Raw genomic sequence first — 25942 nt, forward strand, 5'->3', positions numbered from 1 at the left:
ACTGAGCCTCAACTTCAAGAGTATCTGTTTGGGACCAGCCATGCCTAGAAGTGTCTCCCTTGCCTTATATTGTACTAGTCTCACTATTCACCATCTGGTGAAGGGAGACCACGAGAGCTGTCTCGTCTGCTACAATAATAACCTTTATGCAGCGCTGCGCCGGTGTCTAGGCGCTGTTCATCGGGTGAGGTGCATGCTAGGTGGAGGCCACCGATCATGAAAGGCTTCTGCTGTGTCTTAAGAGGTTGGCGAGATGCTGCTTACTTGCGCTGCCGCAGTCCACATGTGACCGGCCACTTCGACATGTACAGTGGGGTTGTAGGCCGTGTGTGCTGTGCGGTGCATCCTGCTTTTTCCTTCCACACCGGCTGATTTTGAGTGGAGTGGGTGTTGTAGGCCGTGTGTGCTGTGCGGTGCATCCTGCTTTTTCCTTCCACACCGGCTGCTTTTGAGTGGAGTGGGAGTTGTAGGCCGTGTGTATTGTGCGGTGCATCCTGCTTTTTCCTTCCACACCGGTTGCTTTTGAGTGGAGTGGGTGCTGAAGGCTACCTGCTGGTGTCCCTTCTATCCACCTGGCCCACCACCTCCCATGCATACTATTTGCACTACGCGCCTGCGCCACTGAAATCCTTGCACTGCCCCTACCTGCCCTCCACTGCCAGGGCGTCGAGCTCTGGTGTCCGTTGCAGGGCAGAAAGGCAAATTCCTCTTCTTGCCACTACATCTTCACTGGATGGGGCTTGGAATAAACAAGATCCTTCTCTGTACCCCTCTTCTCAGTCAGTCATCTATAAAACTGTACTCCTCCCAGAGTAGGTTCTGCTATCTACCCCTGGCAGGGCAGCTCCTGTTGCTCCAGGGTGGACCTTACAAAGCATGTTAACAAATTGCTGTATTTAGTGCATGCCTTCGGGTCCCTCACCTCTGTCCTGAGTAGACTCTGCCATGGATGCTGTATCCTGTCCTTACCGTCTGCAATAAAGAACCTGTCTCAAAGTGATACAATAGACCTATTCCAAAGCATTACACAGATCCGAAAAAGAGGTGCTACAGAGTATGTGACTACGGGCCAGCGATGCAGTAACACTGGCAGCAAAAACTGCTTGCAGTTTGATACCAGTGTTGATTTATATGAACTTGTTTACATACTAATAGGTTAGTTCACAAAATGCTAATTTGGAGAAGGTCCCAATCCTGCCTACCTCATTAATATTTATGAGATTAGTTTCACATTGTGACGCACTCTGACTGGCCACAATCATGGGGCTGGTGGCCTGTGCAAGATTCTTCCTACTAGCTGAAATAAAGCTTGAATTCCGCGGACAGGAGATGTGCACGTGTACGGACAGGAGATGTGCACTCCGTACGCATGCACATCTCCTGTCCCCGGAGGCTGGCAGCGAGCGCATCGCACGCTTTTAGTTTCCCTCCCCCTGTCGGCTCCACGGAGCCAGCTTGTTCATTTTTGCAATTGTGCAACAATCTTGCTGTAGCATGGACTGAAACAAAAAAATATGTTTGCTCCATTTCATTATTACACAAAAAGCAAAACGATGCTAATGTATTTCACAAGCCAAGTGGAGTTTGCTACCACCAGCAGTAACTGTTCCAACACGAAGTGTTCTGCACACCACAGACTTTCAGAAATGGGGGCCTAAGTTTTTAAAGGAAAGACTTCTTTACAAAACACGCACAGGTCAAACCTTCAAAGGGACAACACGATGAAGGGAATGATATTATTAATTCCAGTTTCTTGCCTTTGCTTAGACTGCATTCCAGGTCATTGTTTTTCACACACTGTGCCATTCTAGACAGAGTCCACACATATGCAAAGCAGTCTTGCCAAACACATGTTAGAGGCTAGAATGTTTGACAAAATAATATATTCAATGAACCTGTCAAGAAGCGACTAAAGCAGAGAGAATATCTAAGATTTTATTTGGGGGCATTGGTGATTAAACTGGTCAACAGATGTAAATGATCACCGGAAGTCAAGGATGTAAAAATATATTAAATATATATATATATATATATATATATATATATATATATATATATATATATATATATATATATATATATATATATATATATATATATTTGGGATTTTAGACATCTTGCCAACGGATATAATGGAATTCAATCCAAACATTTGTAAAATATGTTCCTGTGTTGCATGGTCTAAGTCTTCCTCAAAAGCAAACATACAAGTTCATACTTTGCGAAGTCTAACGTCATTAAACCTGCAAGCTTTAATGACATAAGGAAAGAAGGAAGCTTCCTCTTCAGGCAGAGAGACTGTGAAACACAGGGACAGTACTGCACACGGGGGATTTCAGATAAGGGGTAGGGAAAGGGTCGCACGATACTCCCTCTATCAGAGCTCCTCACCTGATTGAATAAGACATTATTTGTGAACGAGTCAATTAACGCAATCAATTGTAATATTTTATAAACTTGCACTGTGTATGCATAATTTGCTTTTGAATGTCTGTGGTTGAAGTGTTAGAAAAAAACAGTGTTCGAGTTTGTCACTTTATCAGCTGAGGGCACAGCTACGCAGTCCCCGTCTTTTGTTATATAGACATATTAATACAAAATAATAAGGAACGCGTAATGTTTCACACAGTCGTGATGTGTTTTAGTCTTAGCGATCCTCACTCGGAAAGGGTATGTGGTAATCTGGATGAGAAGGCTGACTTCAAAGAAGTTGTTTTATTATTCAAAGATGCTCCTGGCAAGTACTGTTCTCGAAGATCTTAAAATTGGTCTGGCCAAAGGTTTCAGCTTACTTGACTGCAAGAGAAAGCAAGTACCTGGGGCCTCATTTATGAGGCTATGCGTCACTTTTAGGCCGCCGGTGCGTCACTTTTTGTGGCGCACCAGTGGCATAAAAAATGCGCCTTGTTGAGTCATATTTACAAAGTGACGCATCTAGGTAGATGCGTCTCTTTGTAAACCCCTGCGCCACATTATACCTGTGCCAGGTATAATGTATGCAAGGGGGGGGCGTATTGACGCGAGGAAGGGTCGTAGAAGTGACGCAGTGAAATTATGAGATTTCACTGCATCACTTTTAGGATGCCGTTGCGTCAAATTCTTGAGCCTGCCTCACAGCAGGCGTAAGACTGACGCAGGCCCTTTCACATGGGGTTTGCCCCATGTGAAAGGACGCATTGCTGGAGTTGCGTCACTTTTGTGACACACTCTAGCAATGCTTCACTTTTGCGCTTACAGATACGTCAGAAATACTGACGTATCTGTAACTCCTTGCGACATGATGCGTCATACATTAAATATGACGCATCAGGAATGTCGCAAGGAGTGCGCACTGAAAAGTGACGCATCGCTGCTTTCACCCAGCGTTGCGTCATTTCTCATTAATGAGGCCCCTGCAATGGAACTCAGAATCGACGCAAGACAACAGCAGTATTTCATAGACCCTAAACCTTATCTGCAGATGAACGGGACCCCTCACTGAGTGGTACCGTTCATCTGCAGATAAGGTTTAGGGTCTATGCAACATCCATTGGGCTCACGGGGCTTCAGCCCCCCCCCGTCGTGTCTGTCAGCCCGGGCAGAGACAACTTCGGGGGCTGGTGACCATCTCGTTGCAGCCGCACCCGAGGACTTAACAGGTCTTTAAAAGACCATTTACTTGTAAATGAGGCTTTTGTTGTGTTTTCGCCCCTTCTTTCAGTCACTCTGTCTATGGTTGGAAGAATTAGCCCCCCCCCCCCCTGAAATGTAGCTCTAGTTGCCTGCCTGCCGCTCAGTATCAAGAATATAATTAGGGCTCCTGGTTTATGGTTTTGATATTTTTTAAAGGTAGTAAAAACGAGGTTTGGTAATTTAACTCTGATATTCTAACTCATAAACGTACACTCATCCTTCAATGTTTAGAGGGCTTTAATGAGCTGTGTAGTAGTCATACCCAACAAACAATACGCTCTTCTGCACGTGTCAGCGTCCTAGTTCTAGCGCATGGGTACTCACAAACTTTCTCTCGGGGGCCAAATTGAAAGTGTGGTTTGTGGCCGAGGGCCGCACCGGTGGGGGCGGGGCCAGTGGGGGTGGGCCAGTTGGGGCGGGGTCAGTGGGGGCAGCCCTAGATGGAGGGGAAAAAAATCACTGTCGTTTCAAAACATTACTAGACAATGCTGTATTTCCACAGCAGTTGTAACTACATGGAGCACATGTTTATTACATTTTTATTAGCAGACAATAGCAATGTAAGAATGCAGTTTGTTGTTCTAGAAAAGATCATGCCACAGACTGTTCTGAATGGCTCATGACAACAGACATTTTCACTCTGCAACATCTGCAGTCACTTCTTGCATTTTGGTAAAAACTTGCTGTTTTTCAGGGAGAGGACATAAGTCACAGAAATAAAAACCTTTTCAGATGACCGTCTTGTACATCAGCAGACCTAAAGCAATTGTTTTGCAATGTAGCAGCGTTTTCAAAATGCATTTGCAGGGAAACAAAGGTAATGCGTCAATGTCCTTTTCATGTTAGGAATGAGGAAAGGAGTATTAACCGCTAAAAATGCCATATCTGTCCTCAATGATGATTTCAACATTTCACCACGAAAAAGAGTCGAAGTTAATCTAATATTCAGCTGCTAATGGCAGGCGCATTCGAATTTTCCACACTGCAGACATTGAACTACATAATATGCTCCTACTCTTAATGTTCTCTGCCACTTGAGGACATATCAGTTGGCAAATCATTTGGCAATTAGCGGGCATAGAAAACACAAACACACATATGCCCCCCAAACAGCAGAGCCAGTGCACATTGAGGATAATGAAGGTATGTGTGGCTTGACATTTATATTTAGGGCAAAACTAGCTGGCAAGCAACTGAGGGATGTCTCCTTACTGCCTTTCCACTGTTCTCTCTTCTTCATCTTATCCACCTCTCTTATTCTCTCCTGTTCCCTTTTCTCTCAACTAATCACCTCTTTCACATTCCCTCCCTTTCTCTCCTAATCCCCAATTACCTTTGCTGTTCCCTTATTTTTTCTCTCTGTTTCCCCCTTCCACCTCAAGCTGTTTTCTCTTCCCCCTTGCTTCTCCTCTATTCTCTTTGCTTCCTTTCTTTTCCCTCATTTTGTGTCTCCTGTTCTTGCCATCCCTTTGAGTTCCCTCTTTTATTCCCCGATTTCCTAGTTTCTGTTCCCTCATTTGCTCTTCCAATCTCACTTTGCTCCTCCACTCCTCTCTCCTTCATCCGTCTTCTCCTGAACATACAATGAAGCAGATTTGCAGTGATATAATTTCGATGCAATCTATCAGCAAAACAGATTCTACAACTGCTGGAATATATATTAAATGCATATGTTTCTTCATGGCATTTTGGAGTGTGCCAGAAAACAAGACCCAGGAAAAATCTCTGAAGCTGCCGCGGCATTGGCTCTGTGAAGTAATAAGGCCTGTATGATTGTTGCTTGAACTAATATGACATGAAATATTTCACATTACAAACGCCCGGGACTTCTGGAACTAACTGCACATACAATGTGTGGCCGCTCGTGGACGGCGGCGCGTGGCGGGTGCCTCTCACCACAAATCACCCAACCTGCGGGTCAGGCTTTGCATTAACACAGTGCAGGTTATCTCCTGTGCTCGGAGTGAGGGTTCATAGGCCTGTGAGGTGAGGCGCAGCCCATACATCTAACAGCGCTAGTTACAGCTGACTTTTAAAGGGTCTGTGCTTCGCGCCGTGCACCGTGTGTGACGTCTCTGAAGCTCAGGCCAATGAGAAGCAAGCATAAACAGAGAAGATGGTCGCAGGAGCAAACGTTGTGAATACGTATTGAATACGTATGCCCCTGCGTTCGGCCACCTTCTCTGTTTACAGGTAGGAACTCCTGCACATACACGAGTATGTGTATGACTCATATGGCAAAGAGGTCCGTGGGCCGCCAGTGAAGGCCAGGCGGGCCGCCAGTGGCCCGCGGGCCGTACTATGAGTACCCCTGTTCTAGCGCATACTATTTAAGCTTCTTTAGGGAATTTTATCTATTTTTATCTCCCTGTGCTGTCACTTCCAGGCAGTCATGATTCTCACGGAGAGACCTTCAAAGCATCTCCTTTATGTAAACCTCTGTTTTATAATATACACAGTCAAAGACATTGTTCAGAAATTAGAAGATACACAGTCAAAGAAATTGTTCAGAATTAGAAGATACACAGTAAAAGAAATTGTTCAGAATTAGAAGGTACACAGTCAAAGAAATTGTTCAGAATTAGAAGATACACAGTAAAAGAAATTGTTCAGACTTAGAAGGTACACAGTCAAAGAAATTGTTCAGAATTAGAAGATACACAGTCAAAGAAATTGTTCAGAATTAGAAGATACACAGTCAAAGAAATTGTTCAGAATTAGAAGATACACAGTCAAAGAAATTGTTCAGAATTAGAAGATACACAGTAAAAGAAATTGTTCAGAATTAGAAGATACACAGTCAAAGAAATTGTTCAGAATTAGAAGATAAACAGTAAAAGAAATTGTTCAGAATTAAAAGAAATTGTTCAGAATTAGAAGATACACAGTAAAAGAAATTGTTCAGAATTAGAAGATACACAGTAAAAGAAATTGTTCAGAATTAGAAGATACACAGTCAAAGAAATTGTTCAGAATTAGAAGATACACAGTCAAAGAAATTGTTCAGAATTAAAAGAAATTGTTCAGAATTAGAAGATACACAGTAAAAGAAATTGTTCAGAATTAGAAGATACACAGTAAAAGAAATTGTTCAGAATTAGAAGATACACAGTCAAAGAAATTGTTCAGAATTAGAAGATACACAGTAAAAGAAATTGTTCAGAATTAGAAGATACACAGTCAAAGAAATTGTTCAGAATTAGAAGATAAACAGTAAAAGAAATTGTTCAGAATTAAAAGAAATTGTTCAGAATTAGAAGATACACAGTAAAAGAAATTGTTCAGAATTAGAAGATACACAGTAAAAGAAATTGTTCAGAATTAGAAGATACACAGTCAAAGAAATTGTTCAGAATTAAAAGAAATTGTTCAGAATTAGAAGATACACAGTAAAAGAAATTGTTCAGAATTAGAAGATACACAGTAAAAGAAATTGTTCAGAATTAGAAGATACACAGTCCAAGAAATTGTTCAGAAATGACGCCCTGACCAGGAAGGAAACAAATGAAGTGCATCCCTCCCTCCCCCATTGCTGGAAACGACTCTAGACGGAGAATATACATTTGAGACCCAAGAGCACAAGAAACCCTGGGGCTGGGGGGGCGTGGCTATCCAGTTATTTGCATACCCAGAAGCCTCTGCGGCAAACACCCGATTCAGGTGACACAGGCCTCTGTTTAACAGCAGAAGGAGCGCCTGTAGGTGTGCACACAGAGGCATTCATGAGAGTGACTGCCACGTCACCGTTGTAAAGTCACCCTACCAGTGGGAAGTGATATTTTCTATCGTCATTGCGCGGACAGATCAGCTTCTAAAGTTCTTTAGACAGTTCCGCGGGTCACGCGCACTCCGAGGGGCCGTGAGAAGCGGTAACGTAATAATTTATGGAGTGTTTCTGTGCAAGAAACTCCATGATTGGTCGAAATGTGAGTGAGATTCCTGGGGGGTCGGGCCTCCCAGCTGCCGGGGAGAGAAGGCGTCCGAAGGCGTCACAGGGTCACGTGACGCAGTACGAGGCACCTGCGCTAAGGAGCGGGAGCTGCACCGCTCCCTCCTGTCGCTAGAGGTCGGGAGGCTCGAGAGGAAGAGTCAGCGCGTCACTCCTTATCTGCATACCCACAATCCTGTGCGCGCCTCATAATGCTGCTTTACTTTCATTCTAAATGCAGGGCTCTTTGCGGCATTGAAACGATAAAGAGCGGACATTTAAGAAGGAGGGGCAGAGTATCAGCCCGCTAGAAGGAAGGCACGGAAATGGGCACACTACGTTTCTAAGGGAAATTCCGGGTTATTATTGCATTGTAACTGTAGGTATTATCAACGACGCATTGGCAAAGCCAAATCGAAGTCAGAAATGACGTCCTGACCAGGAAGGAAACAAATGAAGTGCGTCCGCTCCCCCCACCCCCCATTGCTGGAAACCTTGTATAGGAAACCAGCTCTAGACGTAGATTATACATTCGGGATCCCAAGAGCTGCAGGAGCCTTGCTGTCACTGAAGGGGGCGGGGCCTGACACAGACATTTGCATACCCAGAAGCCTCTGCGGCAAACACCCGATTCATCACTGCAGGTGATACAGGCATTTGTTTAATAGGAGAAGAAGCGCCCGTAAAGTCACCCTACCAGTGGGAGGACATTTCAATTCTATGTCAGTCCACGGAGGCTCAGATTATGCTTCTCTTTACTTTACTGACATAAACAGCAGCCAACAAAAACTTTAAACTGGCATGACCCTGGAAGAGGCTCAGATTATGCTTCTCTTTACTTTACTGACATAAACAGCAGCCAATAAAAACTTTAAACTGGCATGACCCCGGAAGGACAACCCCCTCCAACAGTCTGCACCAATCACTATCCAGTCCACTGTATAATTGTCCATGCACATAATACGACCTCCTCTTTCTTTGCTGCTGCAGCAGCGAGTTAAGTGCCCTTCTATGTTACTTCTTTTCTTGGGGGTAATGTGTATTGGGGCGGTGGTTGCTGACGGCGCCCGCGCGCCAGTGATTTGATGGTACTGAGCGAGTCCTCTCTCGCGATTTGGTTTGTTTGTGGAACTTTGTGATTGATAATTATTGTTTTTTGACAGATCTTGTCCCCGTTTCGTTATTTATGCCCGCGTGTGTGTTTTCTTTGTTTTGGCGCGCGAACCGAGGCATGCTGTGCGCTCGGTAGGGGGCGGTGGAGCAGGAGGAGGCAGACGCGAGACGCTCGCGCTCAGGAGGCAGTCGAGCCCGGCCCCACACGCGACGCGCATGCGCGAGGAGCCGGCTTTCGTTTTGCTCGCATTACCGGCTCCTCACACATCGCGCGTCCCTGAGACTGCATAAATCCTGGCCTCATAGAACGCTAGACGGAGCTCTAGGGGAGCTTTCAGTGTGTTAAGGGGTCTCCTTCCACCTGGTATTCAGCCTCATTGCCTGTAGTGGTTTTAGTTGCTTGTGTTTGTGTGTGTGTTAGAGGCACCCCTGGGCTACTCCCCCCCTTGAAGTTCCTCCACACCTCCCTGCTTTAGAGCTATGGCGTACTACGCCGAGGAGGATAACCAGTGGGCAGAATATGATGAGTATGTAGACTATGAGCCGCAAGAAGAGCATTTGGAGGAAAATGTGGTCGAGGCCCTGGATTCCCACGTCCAAGGGTCGGTGAAGAGTGCACTAGTCAAGGCTCTTAAGCCTTTTGCTAAACCCCTTCAGAATTACGGAAAGAGAAAGTTCAAATCGGCCAGGAAGGGCGGTACCTCTTCTCAGTCCTCAGCCCAAGTGTTGGCCCGAATGGCCAGGAATGTCCTGAAGGATCATGGCTCAATGGCGAACGAGACGTCTGGGGATTCTTCCCCGACTCCGCCGGATTCCTCTGATTCGGAGGTGGAATCGGTGGCTCCCAGAAAGAGATCTAGGAAGATGAGACACGCCCAAAAGGCAGACGATGGTCAGGTACCCAAGAATCTTCTTTTTAACCCAAACAATATTGTGCATCCTAGATCAACTGAATGGATACCGTGCCCTGAGGTGGCGCATTATGTGAGCAACAACCTGCGTCAGGGTTTCGACAATGGGGTGAGAGCCACATTGCGTTCCGAATGCCCCAGGCCATCCTTGACGGGGAAGGTGGCTGACACACCAGATTTAGATCCCACAATGGCGGCATTTATGCGCAAGTTTGCGAAGGATCCAAAGAAGGGGCTGGATAGAGCGTGGAGAGGTGTTCAAGACAAAATGTTGGATGTCACCGGACCCCTCACGAAGATTCTAGACGCGGCGGTGATGGCTAAGGATAAAAATATGCCGCTGGATGTGTCGGAGGTTCTGGAATGGGCACAGCGTGCCATGTGCTTTTTAGGAAATGCGAATGTGGCCGTGTCTACAGAGCGGAGGCGCTCTTTTCTTATGAGACTAGACTCCCAGCTGGCGGAGATGGCCCCTTCCGAACCAGGTCCTCTAGCTAATGGTATGCTTTTCGGAGACAAATTTGTCAGGGAAATGGGCAAATATGTTGCCACGTTCTCCGCATTGGACAAGGCCCAGTCCAACATCAAGAGGGTTCTCCATGGTGGTGTTTTTGATAGGGCCGGACGCCCACGAGGTCGAGGGTCCGGCCGAGGTTATGCACAGACCTCGCGTGGAGCAGAGCAGAGAGGCAGAGGTAACCGACGCCCCAATTTCTACCCCTCCCGTGATAGAGGAGGTCGTGGCAAGGGGCAGAGAGGAAACTATCGTGGACAACAGGCGAATTCAGGAGACTACTCCTATTCAGGTACGACTTCTATGTCCGTCAGAACATATGGTGGGTGGCAGACTGTCTCTTTTTATCCACAGGTGGCGCCAACTCACAAACGACCCTTGGGTGTTGCAAACTGTACAGGGTTTCCACATAGAGTTTTATGCCTCCCCGATACAGCGGCGGAGACCAGATCCACTATATTTTTCCCAAACAGAGCAGAGTTTCATTGACGCAGAGATATGCTCCTTGCTCCAGAAATGGGCGATAGTGGAATCCTCCCCACACGAACTAGGCTTCGTCAGCACCGTCTTTGTGGTCCCGAAAAAGGACCAAGGGTATCGACTGGTGTTGAACCTCAAGGAGTTCAATGGCTGGGTGGTGTATCGACACTTCAAAATGGAAGGGATACACCTCCTGAGAGATATACTATTGGCACAGGATTGGATGGTGCGTCTGGACTTAAAGGACGCCTACTTGGCAGTGGCCATTTATCCTCCGCACAGGCGGTTCCTGCAGGTTCAATGGCACGACCGGTGGTTCGAGTTTTCCGCCATGCCCTTTGGACTGTCGTCCGCCCCGTGGTGTTTCACCAAGTTGATGAAACCCATCGTACAGAGGTTGAGGGAACGGGGTGTTCGCCTCATTATTTACCTCGACGACATCTTGATTTTAGGTCAGTCGCCGGAGGTGGCGTCACTCCATCTGTCTTGGACGATCCACCTCCTTCAGGACTTGGGCTTCCTCCTGAACATACAGAAGTCGATCTTGCAACCTTCTCAGGTGATGGAGTTCCTGGGTTTCCAGGTGGACTCGGTGAAAGCTCAATTACTCTTGCCCCTCAAGAAGAGGGTGGCGGTGAGGAAGGAGTTGAGGAGAGCGCTTGCCTCTCCGACAATCTCCTTGAGGACGTTGGCACGCCTGGTAGGGCTTCTGGCTTCTTCGATCCAGGCGATCTTTCCGGGTCCCTTACATTACAGGGCCCTGCAGCGTTTGAAGGCCTTGCATTTGCGCAAGGGCCTGTCCTATGCCCAACAGATTTCCCTTTCTGCGGAGGCACGTACGGAGATAAACTGGTGGTTAGAGCATATGGATGCATGGAACGGCAGAGCCATTTTCGCAGCCACCCCGGAGGTGGTGATAGAGTCGGATGCCAGCCGGTGGGGCTGGGGAGCCCGTTGCGGCTCGGTGGAGTCCGGGGGCCGGTGGTCCCGCGAAGAGCTGAGTCTCCACATCAACTGTCTGGAACTCCTGGCGGGTTCTTCTGCGATCCGCACTCTGTCCCCTCAGGGAGTTTCGTGTTGTATTCTCCTTCGCATGGACAATGTGTCCGCGGTACGTTACATAAATCGCCTGGGAGGCACCAGGTCGCGTCTCCTGGCGGAGATAGCCAAGGATTTTTGGCATTATTGCCTGGCCCATCAAATTTCGGTGACGGCAGAGTATATACCGGGATCCGCCAATGTGACGGCGGATTGGAACTCTCGATACTTGAGAGATGCCAGCGATTGGAGGTTGCATCCCCGGATCTTCAAGGCACTGGACCACAAATGGGGTCCGTGTGTGGTGGATCTGTTTGCCTCGCGGCTCAACAGACAAGTGCCCCAGTTTTACAGTTGGCGACCGGATCCGTTGGCGATCAGCTCGGACGCCTTTCTTCAGTCGTGGACGACGGGCATTCTATATGCATTTCCTCCATTTATCATGATCCCGAGGGTTCTGGATCAGGTTCGGAGGCAGAAGGCGGAGGTGGTATTGATCTCCCCGTGTTGGAAGGCACAAGCATGGTTCCCAGAAGCGATGAGTCTCGCCTGTGCATCGCCGGTGCGGATCTCGTCGTTTCCGGATCTTCTGACGGACCCGGTGGGTCTTTACCATCCGCTGGTCCTTCAGGAGCAGTTGTCTCTTATGGCGTGGAGACTTTCCGGCGCCGTTGGCAAGTGCCGGGAGTTTCGCAAGACGCTCTCTTTTTCTTATCTCAGGCATGGGCACCTTCCACTCACAAGCGATATGAGTCAGCTTGGAGACGGTGGGTCGGTTTGTGGAAAAGTAAATTTTGCCATGTTATATGTGCCTACGTGTTCCCCATGTTATGTCATATGTGCATGATCGATATGCATGTATTCCCTTATGATCGATTAAAGACGCAATTACAGTTGTGTCCATCTCTAGTATGCCAGTTTTCAGTCTTCGTGAATACAACGAATATTAGGCCTATGTAAAGCTACGTTGCCACGTTTCACAGTGTGCACGTTAATTCATTGAAAAGTCCCCGTTTCTAGGCCTCAAAAGGGCCCGGACTCAGATTCAGCTCCTGTTTCCTGAACCCTCTCCGAGGAGCGATACAGCCCCCACCTGTATCCCTGACCCTTAGCTTACTTTCATGCCTCGCAGTGCCCGGCTCGGCCTGGCTCTGCCTCTTAGTCTGCCAAGAGTATGTTATGTTTCTAGTTATCAGTCCAGCCCTCCTTCTCTGCATTCCTAAGATACTGAATCGCATCAATAGTTTCCCTCATGGTCTAGCCTTTATGTCTCCATGTAAGAGAAATACTGTATTAATATTCATAGAATATTCCCCGCACACGCACTACATGTAGGATTATGTATGCACCAGTCTTAATGTCTGTTAGCCTTTACTCTGATAACTTTTGGATTCTATCAACATGTTCTCTAAACACTAGATACTAGATAGGCTTTAGGTACATGTCGCTCTGACACTCCAGACTTTAGTCTCCTCTTCTAGCGCAGAAGTCATAGCCCCCCAGTTCTCCCTAGTAACACGTCATTGCCAGTTTGCGCGCACCATTAGGTTAGAGGTCCCAGCTGCTCAGGTAGCCCCCTCCATCTTTCCGCCCCGTTTATGACATATTCTGTTACGTTTGCATCACATGTCTATGTATACGCCCTGTACACGCCTTCTTGTTGCATCAGTTATGCCTTATCTTTCGCGACTGTTACAAACTCCGCCTACTGCTACGCCTACTGTATTGAATGCCATGTATTTTGTTTAACTATATATACTAATGTACTGTTATTAAAAGTTATCCTTTTCCTTTCCCTGCATCCTGCCCCCAGATGCGCATCTTACCCAGATCCCGTACAGGCTGTCCTGTTCTTGTCCTTTATGCTTAATTAAAGCCTGTCAACTCTAGCTACCTCGTATCTTGACTCTTATTTATTGAGCTAACCGTTTATTGATTATTGTCAAAAATAGTACCGGTAATTAATTATTTATTTACCACATAATGGCGCCCGAATAGGGACTTGCCCTTTCCCCACGCGCCGGAGAAGCCACGCAGGCCCCCTGATCCTCTGCAGCCGTGACGGAACCATACCGTGCACGTGCAGATATTTCTGCTTCAAGTATCCCTCAGGCCCACGGAGGAGACGGAGGTTGCGGTCCAGCGTCCAGACGAGGCGGTGGAGGAACGCGGCGAGTCCCGACCAGAGCCCAAGCCGAGAGTCCAAGGTCCGAGGTATCCGGAGGCCCACCTGTAACTGAAGTCCGAAGTTTGTCCGTCCGTCGTCGTAGCAGTCCAGTCCAGTCCGAGGCCATCCGTTCTTGCTGCCCGGTGAGTACCGTTGCTGGGGTAGTATCTAGACAGGGTCAATTGATTTGTCTCTGGTCCGTGGGTTTGGGTACACAGATCCAACACGAAGTGTCCACTTAGGTGGATGCGGGTCCTGAGGTGTCTCTTTAGGGGACCGGTAAGTTCGTACTGTTTCAGCAGTGCATCTAGTCATTCTAGTAAGTTTTGTTTCTCGAGAAAATTCATGTATTCTGTTTTCAGTATTTCAGGTAGTGTTCTGTCCGAACCGTTATTTTTAAATGTTATTCCATGTGTTTTCAATGTCGTGGTATGAATGATTTGTATTCAAGTAATTATTGTGTTCATTGTGTATTGTATTGTGTCTAGACTCCAGCCTAGTTATGCCTTGGTTCTCAAAGTTACGTCAGTTAAGAACTAGAAAAGGTCTGCTCGAAGAAGCAGTTCCTGTCCCGCCTAGGGACAGTCCAGGTCATTTTATGTATCAAAAGCATGGCATAAGTGCCATATTATATCTAGATTTATGGGTGGAATACACCAAACAATTAGAGGAAAAGTATAGATGGCCCGTATCAGGTACGTGGGATGCCGAGTGCATCATGCGAGTAGAAGAAGTATTATGGAAAAAGAAAGCCAGACAGTCCCAGAAAGATGCCATCGAGTTATGGCGCAAAGAATCTCATAAAAGAACCGAAAAAGAAATCAGAAAGTCAGAATTAAGTAGAGAATCCTCAGAAAGAGCCCAAGAAAGGGAATTAATCAAAGTAGGTGAACGAGTTAAAGCCGAACAGTCAGACAGACAGAGAAATGCCCTCATTAAGGGTATGTATCCTCTTCTTGCTGAGGGCTTGCCAAAAGCAAACCCGGAAGCACCATGTAATTTTCCGCCGCCATTAGTTCCGATTAAGCTACGTCACAAACCGACCGCAGCTGATATTTTTCTCTCGTCCTATTTGGACGACACAGTCCCAGAATATGCGAATCCTGCTCCGCCAGCTCCTGTAAATAATGTAATTCCTGTTCCTCCAGCCACCGGGGCACCTGCTACAGCACCTGTTACGGTACCCCCGGTCCAGCCCGTAATACAAGTTCCCGCTACATCGGTCACTCTGCCAGCACGAAGAGTATCAGTCGACGATTCCAGTTTAGGGGCCGCGGGAGGAGGTCCTCCTGGCACCCCGCCGCCAAACAAGCGTATAACGTTAGTCGAGTTACATGAACGTGCGTTACAGCGTATGCCCAAACATCAGTCTGTTGCAGAAATCAGGCGAGCTCTTACCGAATGCTGTTATGATCCAGTCCCAGGCGATGATAATATGGTTTTATATTCATTGCGTGTAAGACGGGTGACCGAGTATTTGGACACCCTACCGAACATGAAAGAAGATCTAGACAGAATGTATCGATTCATCCGTACAGGAGAAGATCCAGAAAGTATTGGCGAAATCATGTCTTTAAGGAAAGCTGAGACCCAGCTCATGCTATTAAAGTTTCTAATCAATTGTTTAATAAGGGAACAAGATTATCCGACTAAAGATCCGACCGAAATGAAAGTTCAGACAAGGTGGAGTGATAATATAGCCGAGGGTAGACACAAGACACTCAGTAGTATAGAGAGTATGTACAAGAAAATCCGTAAGGAAATAATAAGGTTACACGAAAATCGCAAAACTGTACAAGTAAGCGAGAAAGAAAACGAATCTGATACCGAAGAAGTAGAAGACGAGAACACCGCCAGAATAGCGTATGTAGGTAAATCTAGATTTCCAGACCGACATTTACGCCTAGAACACAAGAAAGTCTTTCATCATCCAGCACCAGAACAAGGTTCTCTAGAACAAGTATTTCAAGCTACCGATCACATTCTGAAATTACGAATCGGTTATAGTGAACTTAGTACCATGCATGAACAAGAACTAGCCCGATCAGCAGTCCGATGGATTACTGATTCTACCACTTTTCCAGACGAAATAGTGGCACAAATGTTTCTGAAACTGCCCCCAGCCGAGCAGCGACTGGTGGGTATGTATATGATCCAGCACCTCATTACATTGTATGAGGGTCAGCATTCTGATCCAGGTCCGTTACATGATATCTTGAACGAGTTACTCCAGTATAAATGGAAAGGTTTAGGTACAGATTTAATTAGTGTCATTCTAGAACAGCGCCACAAATATAGAACGTTTTTGAACCCGCATTTTGTTCACGTCTCACCTCCAGAAAGTAAACCATTTTACATAGATAGACAGCATCCGTTACGAGAAGTACATCCAGTTAGGACACCGGATGGTGAAATGCAACGAGTATTTGTTTATACTCCTGTCACAAAGATGGAACTCTTAGAGATGAAGAAATTAATTCCCTGTCACGACAAAGATCCAGCAGGGTTCCATCGAGAATTAAAAGACATGCTCCGTATGGGAGAATACACGTATCCAGATATTATTAAAATGTTAAAAGTCCTGTTGCCCGCAGGGGTATATGAAAAACTCAAGGAAAAAGAATGGGAGGTGGGAGAGAAAAAGATTGATTGGACAGCTCTAGAAGCTGAAGATAAAATACGAGTACCAGGTACCGGTCTTGGAGAGAAATGTAAAGAATTGCCAGAGTTATTGATTCAGGTTTTGCCTAGGTTATTAGCCACGAAAAAGGAAGATTGGGATGCAATCTCAGCATGCAAACAGAAACAGGATGAAGATACTAGTGATTTTTATTCTAGATTCGAGAAATGTTTCATTATCAACAGTGGTTTGAAGACAGGTAGCGAGTCATACCCTCATCTCTTTGTTACTAAACTAGTCGAGAATTCAAGTCCACAAGTTAAAAATCGAGTTTTGAAAGTCGAAAGTACTTGGCAAGCTAGTACCCCGTCACAGATGCTTCAGATGCTCCAGTATCACCAGAATAGAATCAGGGAAGAGCAAGAACACGAAAGGAGACGTATGAAAGACACGAAAATGAAAGTACTAGTTGCACAATCTGTTCCACAAGACAGTCAGAAGAGGGGTCCGAATCAAGCCAGTCATCCTGCAGCTCCCGTTAAAGGGACATGCAATTATTGTAAACAGCCAGGTCATTTTATAAACGAATGTGCAGTTCTGAAACACAACATAGCTACTGGTAAGACCAAAGAAAGACCACGTCCGCCTAGACAAGAACAAGTTTCACAGACTTCTCAGTCACCACAGAATGCACAACAGACAGTTCCAGCACCGCAGCCTATTGCTGCAACACAGCATGTTACACAGCAGATGTACCAGTATGCCCAGACAGAGTATCCAGATTATCAACCGTATTCATGAAACAGCCTAGAGAGGGAGGTAGGCTTGCCTCTCATCGAGATACCTGTAGATCAAGAGGGTCCCTATGTACACAGTCAAGTATTAGGGAAAGACAGAAAGTTTTTGATTGATACAGGGGCAAGTAGGACTACTATCAGTCATGACGAGGTTCCAGGGGCTCCGCTCTCAGGCTCTAGAAATGTTTCCCTTGGATTTTCAGGAAAGCCTATTGTAAACGAGATATCAAAGCCAGTTACTCTAGAAGTTGGTCCATTGTCCCGAACTACTGATTTGTTACTTACGAAATCATGTCCAGAGAATTTGTTAGGTATTAAAACATTGAAAGAATTAGGTGCAGTTATTTGCTGTTCTCCAGAAGGAATACGTATGTTCTTGAGAGATTTTAAAGGTCACTATGTATTACGAGATTTTGATCCAAGATTGTCAAATGTTCCGCAGCATTTATGGGCGCAAGGTCCAACTGATGTAGGTTTTATGCAAATCACACCCCATCGTGTGACTCTCAAGCAAGGTATAGTCCTGCCACGAATCAGACAGTACAGATTGCCACCTGAGGCTGTAGCAGCCTTATCCAAAATTATTGACGAGCTCATGGCTCAAGGAGTAGTTGTAGAAACTGACTCCAATGTATGTAATTCTCCTATCATTCCAGTCATGAAACGTACAGATCCAAATGCACCCCCAGTATATCGATTAGTGATTGACCTTCGAGAACTTAATAAGTGTATCATACCCCAGTATCCAGTAGTCCCAGATATTTCATCCCTATTGACAGCTATTGATTCTGAAGCTACATTTTTTACTGTAATAGACCTCAAGAATGCATTTTTCAGTGTTCCAATTCATCCAGATAGTCAGTACCTTTTCGGTTTTTGTTTAAATGGAAGGAGCTATAAATTCACACGAGCTCCTCAAGGTTTCACAGAAAGTCCTAGCATTTACAGTCAAGCACTTAAAAGACAACTAGACAATATTCACATGCCGACTGACACTGCCCTGCTCCAGTATGTCGATGATCTACTGATCACAGCCCGTTCTGAACGTGACTGCGAGCGAGCGTCACTTACAGTTCTGTATTTCCTAGCCGAGATGGGGCACAAGGTGTCCCCTTCAAAGCTTCAGTTCTGTGTCCAGCAAGTGATCTACTTAGGCCACTTACTGTCCAAGTGGGGTAGGCAGTTGACACCAGACCGTATCCAGTTAATAGCGAGTCTTCCACAGCCCAAGACACAGAAGGAGGTACGTGCTTTTATCGGCCTTACTTCTTACTGCAGACAATGGATTCCTCAGTACGCATTTGTAGCAAAGCCACTGATACAGTTAACGACACAGGAGGCAGCCGTATCGACTGTTCTCCCTTGGACATCTGAACATACACTTAGTTTTAATGAATTAAAGAAAGCTTTATGCCAAGCACCTGTTCTAGCTACACCGAACTACAGTAAGCCTTTTACACTTTTTGTCACAGAACGTGATGGTACTGCATTATCTGTTCTCACACAAGATCAAGCCGGACAGTACAAGCCTTGTGCTTATTTTTCGAGCACATTAGATCCAGTAGCCCAGGCTTTGCCTGCGTGCCTCAAGTCAGTTGCAGCCACAGCTCTAGCAATCAGACAAAGTGATTCCATAGTATTAGGACACTCCCTGACAGTACAAGTTCCACACTCCGTGGAAGTTCTTTTAAACCGAACACAGACTCAGCACTTGACCATTGCACGTTTAACAGGTTATGAACTGGCACTGTTCCAGCCACACATAGAAATCAGACGCTGCAACGTTCTAAATCCTGCTACACTGTTACCGTCAGTTACTTCAAATCCTGCCACGCATGACTGTGTGGAAGTCATTAACACTATGACTAAGCCAAGACAAGATCTGACAGACATTGCCTTACCTGATCCCGACCTGACACTTTATGTGGATGGTTCATGTATGAGAACTAGTACAGGAGAACTAGTAGCTGCGTATGCAGTGACTACTGACACTAAAGTTATTGAAACACACCGTATTGACACCCTGTCTGCTCAAGCAGCAGAGCTGGTTGCTCTGACCCAAGCCTGCATACGTGCCAAGAACCTGAAAGTAAACATATATACAGATTCACGTTACGCATTCGGAGTTGTACACGACTTCGGAGTGCTCTGGCAGGAGAGAGGTTTCATGACTTCTCATGGAACCAAGATTCAGCATGGTCTCCTCATTCAAGCTCTGTTAGATGCAATACATTTACCGACAGCTATCGCTATCATGAAGTGCAAGGCACATACGAAAGTTACTGATATCATTTCCCAAGGTAACGATCTAGCAGATCGAACAGCCAAGCTTACAGCACAGACACCAGACATTCCAGTTAACAAGACACAGACATCCACTCCAGAACAGACTACTTGTATGACAGTTAAGGATCCTACACAAGATGTCATAGACATACAGTTACATGCTACTCCTGAAGAAATCAAGAAATGGTCCGAACAAGGAGGGGTCCAGACAGATCAGGGATGGGTGACGAAGGGAAAAGCCACATGGTTTCTCCCCGACTCTATGGTTCAAGTCATAATCAATACCGCACATAGTCCAGCACATCTAGGAGAAAAAGCCATGTTAGACAGTATCCAGAACCTTTGGTTTAACAAGCATTTACGAGCTGCAGCCAAGCAGAAAGTCCGTACTTGTATGATATGTTGCCAGTTCAATCCAGGTAAAAGTGTCCCGGTGGAACAAGGTGGATTCCAGCCCCCTGACCACCCTTTTGAGGTCCTCCAGATGGATTATATTCAGATGGAGCGATGTCGAGGTTTCAAGTATGTCCTTGTAGTTGTATGCGCTTTGTCCAGGTGGACAGAAGCATATCCAGTTCCAGATTACACAGCAGCGACCACTGCCAGGCAGTTGGTTCGTGAATTCTTCCCCCGTTATGGACTCCCTAGGGTCGTGTATTCTGATAACGGCCAGCCATTCTCGTCTGAACTCATGAAGCATGTTTCCCTCTTGTTAGGGTACCAGTGGAAGTTCCATTGTGTGCGCCATCCTGAAGCAGCCGGTCTCGTAGAGAGACATAATCAGACCCTGAAAATCCGTATTGCTAAGACATGTAAAGAGAAAGGTGTAGACTGGCTAGTTGCCCTGCCAGTTGCTTTATTCTTTATGGGCATGCTTGCACACTCCAGATCAGGTCTGTCTAGGTGTCGCCCCCCAAATATGTGGGGTACACCTAGACCCCGCAGTATTACAGATGTTTCCAGTAATATGCTGACAGATTACCTAGCTTCCTTGATGTCTGCCCTACACTCTTGTCGTTCACAGGTTGCCGCTGCATTTCCAGACAATACTGAAGTGAAACCGCACGAGGTCATCCCAGGGGATCTAGTATTCATAAGGAACTTTGATCGTTCAAGTCCGCTGGAGCCTCGTTGGAAGGAGCCGCGACTAGTCCTTCTGACCACCCGTACGGCCGTGAAGTTGGAAGGCCGCAAGGGTTGGGTCCATCTGTCGCATATCAAGAAATTTCATGGAATCCGGAAAAAGACTTTGTTAAATGACAATTCCAAAGACTGTTCCATTTCTAAAGACTGCCTGAAACCAGACTCTAAATCAGACATTAATCTCAATCCCGAATTGAAAGTTCCTCTGTTAGAGAAAACTCCGCAGCAGGAGTATAAATTAAAACTCCGGTCTAGTAAAATAAGTCAGCCAGTTTAATTGTCTAAGTCCCCCTCGGGTGAAACGGTTAGACAGGTATCTGACATGTATGAGATAGACCCCCATAGTGAGAGAGTTAGTCAAAACTCTATCCGATGTATCGTTTTTCTAAGTTTTCTATTGTTTCTAAGTTTGATTGTTACCTGCACAAGTTATGCATTGCATTTATGTTTTCCAATTTCTCATGTAAATAAGTTTTCTAATGCTACAGTAGAGCACACGTTTAGTGATCTGCATCCTCACGAGTTATCCTATCGTCTTGCTATGCGCAATAATACATTCATTAGAATGTTGCATTATTCACACCAGACCAGCAATGCTACTAATTGTTGGGTGTGTGGTCGACTCCCCCCTTTCCAGACACCGAAGGGAGTTCTGCCACTCTTTCCTTATCCGTTTTCACATAATGGTTCGTGTGGAGCATGGTCCATGTTAACGTCATCTTCAAATGATATGTCCCTTCTGAATAGAACATGTTTTCCAGACAAGCAAGGTCTCTCCCATAGAACAGGGTTAGATCTAGAAAATGAAGTTTATAATTTAGGTAATTATTCTTCGAATTTTATGGTCCTGAATGTTCAGTCTGATACTACTCCAGACTTACCTGCTATTTCAGTACTACCAATCAAAGGCGAATTGTGTGTCAGAAATAATGGTTCCGTACATGTAGGACATAGTGATTGTACTACTACTGTCGAGTATAGTGACAGTGGGAAATCTATTTTCAAAGCTTCACGTCATTCTTATTTTGTTTGTGGTCAGACCGCATATGTTCGTCTGCCCCTCGATTGGGATGGAACATGTTACATTGCCTTCCTACTGCCATCAGTTTTTCTAGCCCCATCTGATTATCACAGAAACACACATCTAGTACACGTCAGACATAGAAGAGAGATTGAGTCCCCAATTGTCGATCAAACTGAAACTGCTCTAGAACAGTATACAGATTTCAATAGAGGTTTCTTTTTCTTCATAGGACCTGTCCAGAATAGTAAGTTAATCCGTAGATTAACCAGAACCCTTGAAGCAGTAGTGAATGAGACTACTTCTGCTCTAGGTAACTTAACTGAAGAGCAATCTGCTATGAGATTTGTCGTGCTCCAGAATCGTCTCGTTCTTGACGTCATACTGGCCGATAGAGGAGGAGCATGTAGAGTCATCGGATCTAGTTGCTGCATTTTCATTCCTAATAACGCGCCGTCTGTTTATTCAGCTATAACCAGACTTCACAAAATTGCCCATCAGTTACACCAGAATCCAGGCACCTGGACATGGTCCGGTTGGCTCTGGAGTATTATATCTGCTTGGGGATGGAAAGTATTGTCATTCCTAGGTATTGCAGTAATGATCATATTCAGTTGCTGCCTCTGTATACAATGTGGCCCTGCGATTTGCGGCATTTGTGCTACCTCTTGTATTCCTAGTCCTAAGTCCCGCTCTAAGTCCCGTTCCAAGACAATTCGAGACGAGCAAATGATGCTGTATGAAATGATAGATGGTATCATGAATATAGATGTTTCCTGATGGAAACGTAGGGCACAAGGAGGGAATGTGGAAAAGTAAATTTTGCCATGTTATATGTGCCTACGTGTTCCCCATGTTATGTCATATGTGCATGATCGATATGCATGTATTCCCTTATGATCGATTAAAGACGCAATTACAGTTGTGTCCATCTCTAGTATGCCAGTTTTCAGTCTTCGTGAATACAACGAATATTAGGCCTATGTAAAGCTACGTTGCCACGTTTCACAGTGTGCACGTTAATTCATTGAAAAGTCCCCGTTTCTAGGCCTCAAAAGGGCCCGGACTCAGATTCAGCTCCTGTTTCCTGAACCCTCTCCGAGGAGCGATACAGCCCCCACCTGTATCCCTGACCCTTAGCTTACTTTCATGCCTCGCAGTGCCCGGCTCGGCCTGGCTCTGCCTCTTAGTCTGCCAAGAGTATGTTATGTTTCTAGTTATCAGTCCAGCCCTCCTTCTCTGCATTCCTAAGCTACTGAATCGCATCAATAGTTTCCGTCATGGTCTAGCCTTTATGTCTCCATGTAAGAGAAATACTGTATTAATATTCATAGAATATTCCCCGCACACGCACTACATGTAGGATTATGTATGCACCAGTCTTAATGTCTGTTAGCCTTTACTCTGATAACTTTTGGATTCTATCAACATGTTCTCTAAACACTAGATACTAGATAGGCTTTAGGTACATGTCGCTCTGACACTCCAGACTTTAGTCTCCTCTTCTAGCACAGAAGTCATAGCCCCCCAGTTCTCCCTAGTAACACGTCATTGCCAGTTTGCGCGCACCATTAGGTTAGAGGTCCCAGCTGCTCAGGTAGCCCCCTCCATGTTTCCGCCCCGTTTATGACATATTCTGTTACGTTTGCATCACATGTCTATGTATACGCCCTGTACACGCCTTCTTGTTGCATCAGTTATGCCTTATCTTTCGCGACTGTTACAAACTCCGCCTACTGCTACGCCTACTGTATTGAATGCCATGTATTTTGTTTAACTATATATACTAATGTACTGTTATTAAAAGTTATCCTTTTCCTTTCCCTGCATCCTGCCCCCAGATGCGCATCTTACCCAGATCCCGTACAGGCTGTCCTGTTCTTGTCCTTTATGCTTAATTAAAGCCTGTCAACTCTAGCTACCTCGTATCTTGACTCTTATTTATTGAGCTAACCGTTTATTGATTATTGTCAAAAATAGTACCGGTAATTAATTATTTATTTACCACAGGTTGGTGTAACGAGTGGCAGGGTGATCCGATGGGATCCGATATCACTGTGATAGTGAATTTTCTATCTGAATTGGCACGGTCAGGAATGGCTTACAGATCGGTGAATAATTTCCGGTCGGCTATTTCGGCGGGACATCCGCATGTTGAGGGCAAACCGGTGGGGGAGCATCCCCTGGTTTGTAAAGTGGTTAGGGGGATTCGCTTGGTGAATCCCCCTCAGCCACGATACACTGCACTTTGGGATGTTTCAGTGGTCCTTCGTTTTTTGACGGCCTGGCCGGCTAATGAGGGACTGTCTCGCAAACAGCTCTCAGCGAAGCTTACACTTTTGCTCTGTTTGATCTCGTGCAGGCGAGTATCGGATATTCGCGCCTTGGATTTGGCAGGTAGAGTATTCACTCCCTCGAGGGTTTCTTTTACGATTTCTAAGCGTACTAAGACTCATACAAAATGTATTGCTTACCCTGCTTTTCCTCATCATAGTAAATTGTATGTTGTTCAATGTCTTAAGGTATATGAGGATTGTATTAGAGAGTTTAGGACTGGTTTTGGTCAATTGTTAATTTCCTTGCAGAGACCTTTCCGCCCAGTCGCCTGTGTGACTCTGGCCAGGTGGGTTACCTGGTTGCTGGACCTTGCTGGTATTGATACCTCTAAATTTGGAGCTCATTCTGTGAGGGGAGCTATGGCATCTAAGTCATTTGGGGCTGGTTCTCGGCTTCAGGATATTATGACTGCGGCAGATTGGTCATCTGAATCCACGTTCAAGACATTTTATCATAAGCCTATTGTGGATGTAGCCTCAGTGGTGGTGGAGAAACTTTAAACTAGCATAATCTGAGCCTCCGTGGACTGACATAGAATGAAAAATTGTCTAACAGACGCGACAAAGAATTTTCAATTCTATTAAGGACATGGAGGCGAGGATTATCCCACCCGGGCTTGCAGAATTGTGATTTCATGCATTATTGGGTGATTATATGATGTACTGTACCCACCCGAATGTTTATGATGGCTTGCTTGTATTTCCAGTTTGAGGAATAGCCATTACGACATATATTCTTGTTTCAGGTGATCAACAGAAGCAGACTTGAGTCGACCAGCCTATGATCTGGAATGTTTGCAGTTATGCAGGGGATGATTTCCTCGACGTTGGATGCGATGGTTGCCGTGTTGGCCTCCGGTCTCGTTGGACGGATGATGTATTCGCAAAGAAAGAGGAGGTCGTATTATGTGCATGGACAATTATACAGTGGACTGGATAGTGATTGGTGCAGACTGTTGGAGGGGGTTGTCCTTCCGGGGTCATGCCAGTTTAAAGTTTTTATTGGCTGCTGTTTATGTCAGTAAAGTAAAGTGAAGCATAATCCTCGCCTCCGTGTCCTTAATAAAATTGAAAATTCTTTGTCGCGTCTGCTAGACAATTTTTCACTCTCTACCAATAAAATAGAAATTGGTGCTCCGTGGGTCACGCGCACCTCCAGAGGGCGTGAGAAGCGGAAGTTGTTGAAACGTTTGGAGGATTTCTGTTAAAGAAGCTCCGTGATTGGATGAAAATTTACTTATCCTGGGGCGGTTTGGCCTCGTGAGGAGAGAGGTGCACCGCTCCTTCCTGTCGCTAGAGGTCAGGATGCCCGAGAGGAAGAGTCAGCGCGTCACCATCACTCTGCATACCCACAATCCTGTGCGCGCCTCATAATGCTGCTTTACTTTCATACTAAAAGCAGGGCTCTTTAGGCATTGAAAACCATAAAGAGCGGACAGGCTCCGTGGGGTTAGAGTACTTCCACAATGTACTCGTGAGTATACCATGGACCAACAGACCTGAGTGAGACAGGACAGGCCAGACTGAGACTGCAGCTTCATCGATGCGGAAATGCATTGAGCCTGGCAAGTGCCACGCATCAGGAGTGAGAGTATGGAGTTCTTTCTGAATTTGTCTCAACCCCAGTATGGCCTTAAATACTTAGGTTTAGGTTCTTGATAGAAAATAAATCTTTTTATAATTTCCAAAAATTATATTAGAAGAATTTTGTAAGTACAGTACAGATATGGGGACGGCAATTTTGGTTTTGGTGTCGGTGTACGCCAGTGAGGGTACAGTAGGCGTCACTATGTCCTGCTTGATCTCGCAATCGCTAGATAGACAGTGTCGCGAGCTAGGCGTACTTGCAATTGGCATTGTTATATATTGCCCTCAAAAGGGAAGAAGGAAAGTAAAGTAAGAGAGGACAGGGTGGA

This window comes from Lissotriton helveticus, chromosome 1_2 (genome assembly GCF_964261635.1).
Source record: "Lissotriton helveticus chromosome 1_2, aLisHel1.1, whole genome shotgun sequence".
Lineage (NCBI taxonomy): Eukaryota > Metazoa > Chordata > Amphibia > Caudata > Salamandridae > Lissotriton > Lissotriton helveticus.